Source organism: Somniosus microcephalus, unplaced genomic scaffold (genome assembly GCF_052327205.1).
Source record: "Somniosus microcephalus isolate GS21.2 unplaced genomic scaffold, FLI_Smic_1.0 unresolved_chr7, whole genome shotgun sequence".
NCBI lineage: Eukaryota > Metazoa > Chordata > Chondrichthyes > Squaliformes > Somniosidae > Somniosus > Somniosus microcephalus.
Window position 1 is genome coordinate 28,891,155 of NW_028225185.1, and position 4,877 is coordinate 28,896,031.

Sequence of the window (4,877 nt, forward strand, 5' to 3'; positions counted from 1 at the left end):
CTGTTATTTTTGCACCGGCCACCACTTTCCTCCCTACGCCCCCCAACCCCCACAGCGGCCGAGACCGTAGCCCCTGTGGCGGGTGACGGGGGCAGCAACCCGTCGGCCGTGCCCTCCGCCTGCAGCCCCTCCCTCCTCCGCATCCCCTCTCCACAGTGCCAGGGCCAAGGTTGGGCGGGCAGAAACCCCCCCGTCCCTGCGCGCCACCCCGTGCCGGCTGGTCATTTCCCCGACCCACCACCCCACCCTTCCCCTCCCCTCGATTCAACGCGCCTGCATTAATGCCGTTTCTTTAGACGTTTCATTTGCAAACAGTGTCTCATTTTATTTTTTCAGTTTGGTTCTCTCTTCCCTGTTTCTTAAAAATGCATAATATCACTAGTTTGTAACAACTTTTGTAGCGCAGGAAGTTTTAAAAAGGTTTGGATGTATTCTTGTTATATAGTGGAAAAAAAAATCTTGCTTTTAAAAAAGAAAAACAAGGTTTTAAATTTTGCCTTTCTTCATCTCCTGGTCAGACTGTGCTCTAAAGGAAGTAAAACCGGCCGGGGAGGGGAGGAGGGAGGCAGTCTCGATGTATATAATATATTAAAAAAAAATCTTACACCTGTGCACGCTCGCTGTGAACTTTTCCCATTGTAAGTTCCCACGTCTAAGCTCCTGACTCCCCCAAAGCCTTTCCAACCACAGTCAGGAGTGTGATGGAATACTCTCCACTTGCCTGGATGAGTTGCAGCTCCGACAACACTCGCGAAGCTCGACACCATCCAGGACAAAGCAGCCCCGCTTGATCGGCACTCCGTCCCACCACCTTAAACATTCACTCCCTCCACCACCGGCGCACCGTGGCTGCAGTGTGGACCATCGACAAGATGCACTGCAGCAACTCGCCAAGGCTTCTTCGGCAGCACCTCCCAAACCCGCCACCTCTTCCACCTAGAAGGACAAGGGCAGCAGGCGCACGGGGAACACCGCCACCTGCAAGTTCCTCTCCAAGTCACACACACACCATCCTGACTTGGAAATATCTCGGCCGTTCCTGAGGACGATACTGGACTGCCCTTGTGCAACACTACAGGAGATCGACTGGTGTCCTTATCTATATGAACTGCTCCTGGCTAACCTTGGGACTGGAGCCCCTGTTGTGTTATTTAGCTATTAACCTGCCATGTCCCTGAGGACGGATGATACCAGAACTGAGAGGTTAAAACTATCAGGAACGACCCAACAGGCTGGGGCTCTCTTCTCAAGAGAAGGCTGAGGGGCGACCTGATAGAGGACTTCAGGATTATGAAGGGTTTCGAAAGTATAGACGTGGAGAAGATGTTTCCACTTGGGGGGGAGACCAGAACTAGGGGGGCATGAATATTAAATAGTCACTAATAGCAAGGAAGTTGTGATGAACCTTTATAAAACACTGGTTCGGCCTCAGCTGGAGTATTGTGTCCAATTCTGGGCACCGCACTTTAGGAAGGATGTGAAGGCCTTAGAGAGGGTGCAGAAAAGATTTACAAGAATGGTTCCAGGGATGAGGGACTCCAGTGAAGTGGAGAGACTGGAGAAGCTGGGGCTGTTCTCCTTAGAGCAGAGAAGGTTAAGGGGAGATTGATCAGAATGGTACCAGGGATGAGGGACTTCAGTGACGTGGAGAGACTGGAGAAGCTGGGGTTGTTCTCCTTAGAGCAGAGAAGGTTAAGGGGAGATTGATCAGAATGGTACCAGGGATGAGGGACTTCAGTGATGTGGAGAGACTGGAGAAGCTGGGATTGTTCTCCTTAGAGCAGAGAAGGTTAAGGGGAGATTGACCAGAATGGTACCAGGGATGAGGGACTTCAGTGATGTGGAGAGACTGGAGAAGCTGGGGTTGTTCTCCTTAGAGCAGAGAAGGTTATGGGGAGATTGACCAGAATAGTACCAGGGATGAGGGACTTCAGTGATGTGGAGAGACTGGAGAAGCTGGGGTTGTTCTCCTTGGAGCAGAGAAGGTTAAGGGGAGATTGACCAGAATGGTACCAGGGATGAGGGACTTCAGTGATGTGGAGAGACTGGAGAAGCTGGGATTGTTCTCCTTAGAGCAGAGAAGGTTAAGGGAAGATTGACCAGAATGGTACCGGGGATGAGGGACTTCAGTGATGTGGAGAGACTGGAGAAGCTGGGGTTGTTCTCCTTAGAGCAGAGAAGGTTAAGGGGAGATTGACCAGAATGGTCCCAGGGGATGAGGGACTTCAGTGATCTGGAGAAGCTGGGGTTGTTCTCCTTAGAGCAGAGAAGGTTAAGGGGAGATTGACTAGAATGGTTCCAGGGATGAGGGACTTCAGTGATGTGGAGAGACTGGAGAAGCTGGGATTGTTCTCCTTGGAGCAGAGACGGTTGAGAGGAGATTTGATAGAGGTGTTCAAAATCATGAGGGTCTAGATAGAGAGAAACTGTTCCCATTGGCGGAAGGGTCGAGAACCAGAGGACACAGATTTAAGGTGATTGACAGAAGAACCAAAGGCGACATGAGGCAAAACCTTTTTACGCAGCGAGTGGTTAGGATCTGGAATGCACTGCCTGAGAGGGCGGTGGAGGCAGACTCAATCGTGGCTTTCAAAAGGGAATTGGATAAGTACCTGAAGGAAAAAAAATTGTCAGGGCTATGGGGAAAGTGCGGGGCGGGGGAGTGGGACTTGCTGAAGTGCTCCTGCAGAGAGCCGGCACGGGCTCGACACCTCCTTCTGTGCTGTAACCGTTCCAATAAATCCAGTCGGGAATTCAGGAGAAACATCTTTACCCAGAGAGTGGTGAGAATGTGGAACTCGCTACCACAGTGCCTGCTCACCTCCACACACACTGAGCGGTCGGCACAGAGCAGGATTAAGCGGAGTGGACTTGGAGCAGAGCGCTGGATTTTGTCAATGGGGAGCTTTTGGAGGCGGGGCTCCCACTTGCCGGGTTTTAGTCCCGCCTCCATCGACTTGTGGCCAACCCGCGCTATTTTCCCCTGATTGACTTTGTTAAACCCGCCCAGCGGGCTTAGCAGGCCCATTAAGGGAAAGCCGGTTACAAGCGACATCAGCAAGTGACCTTTCATCTGTCAAGAGCTTTTGACAGATGAAATATCAGCGTTTGACGGCTCTGTGAAGCTGTCAAACACTGACAATCTGTCCTCTTAAGTTCAGTCCTGCCAATCAGGCTGAGTTAGTGAGCTCTCCTGAGCAGAAAGCAGATGGCTGCAGCTTTTGACAGTTCAGCGGCCGTTCTGCTTTCTGTGCCGGTGAGCTGAGGGACCTCCCGAGACCTGAAGGGAGGAAGCCTGCAGAAAGAAGTAAAGTAAGTAAAACTTATTAAAACGCTTTACACACACCTCACACACTCACCTCTGCACACATGCCCCCATCACTCACCTGCACACCGGACATCTCGGCCCCTCCGACCCCCCGCAGACCCACGGCCCGCCTCGCTGACCCTGGCGAGGTTCGGAGCCGTTAACAGGCAGTTAATTGCCACTAACCCCCTCCCTGCCTTGAGGAGACGGGATCTGGCGCGGGTTGGGCACCCGCCTCCTGGGAATATGGCACGGAGGCGGGATGGGTACCCGCCCCCAGATTCTGCCATTTTCCTGGCAGTCCCGCTTCCCCAGGGCTGGCAAAATCGTCCCCAGAGTGTTTTATTTGGGAATTTCTGGTAAGTATTGGGTAAGTGGAAGCTGTAAAATGTGAAATTTAGTTTAAGATTTTGATTTTAACCTAGCACTTTAAAACTGTAGTTAAAAGAAGCTGTCTATCAGTCATAACAACAAAAAATGCTGGAAAATCTCAGCAGGTCAGGCAACATCCGTGGAGAGAAATTTGAGTTGACGTTTCGGGTCGAAACCCTTCTTCAAAACTGGAAAGAAAAGAAAATAGACCGAAGGCAGGGCTGCGATCGAACAAAAGAAGTAAAAGAGACATTAAAAGGTATTCAAAACCAGACGAGATGGTAATAGGCCAGTGGAGACAAAAGACGGCTGAGATTAGGTGTGAAGTGTACTGGCAGGATAGGAGACAGCTGCCAGGTTGCGGGGGGGGGGGGCGGGAAAGGAGGACCCAAAACAAAGGGGTGGAAAAAAATATAAGTAAAAAAGTAATAGGGGCCGAGGCTATGATCTGAAATTGTTGAACTCGATATTGAGTCCGGAAGGCTGCAAAGTGCCTTATCGGAAGATGAGGTGCTGTTCCTCGAGTTTACGTTGAGCTTCCGTGGAACAATGCAAGAGGCCAAGGACGGTGAGGTCCGAGTGGGAGTGGAGCGGTGAATTAAAATGACAGGCGGCCGGAAGCTCGGGGTCACCCTTACGGACTGAACGGAGGTGTTCCGCAAAGCGGTCGCCCAATCTGCGTTTGGTCTCCCCAATGTAGAGGAGACCGCATCGTGAGCAGCGAATACCGTGTACTAGATTGCAAGAAGTGCCTGTCAGTCAGCTGTGAGTGCTTGTCTTGAATAGGCACGAATCACCAGGAGCAGGGGAGTTGAGTTAACACTTGTAAATTGGGTAAGGCTCCTAGAGTATAAATGTAAACATTTCTGCAGAGCAGGATTAAACGGAGTGGACTTGAACAGAATGTTTTATTTCGGAATTTAGAAAATGGGAATTTCAGAGAAGTGTAGGAAGGAGTTGCTGCTTTTTGCTGACACTACTTGTAATGCTTTGTGTTACAGGTAGATATTTAATTTCAGTACCCATAACTTAATCTAGATCAAGTAAGTAGTCGAGAAATGACACTGTAAACTAAGTTACCTAATTACAAATTTAATTAAGTAAAACAAGGTCATATAGGGATGGCAGTGCAGACGATGTGCCTCAACTGCAGCATGTGGGAGTTTGTGGGGAGCATTGTGATCCTGGACAACCACGT

At 50.4% G+C, this 4,877-nt stretch overlaps 1 protein-coding gene across 2 annotated transcripts in view; it reads left to right on the plus strand.

Annotated features, from left to right (window-relative positions):
• phf8 (PHD finger protein 8) overlaps window positions 1–611 on the plus strand; it is a 64,863-nt gene extending 64,252 nt beyond the window's left edge. For both annotated transcript variants that reach the window (XM_085978839.1, XM_085978840.1), the window contains exon 20: window positions 1–611. This exon is cut by the window's left edge and continues 998 nt beyond it. The gene's annotated coding sequence lies outside the window, so the exon portion shown is untranslated.
• Window positions 612–4,877: the final 4,266 nt, after the last annotated feature.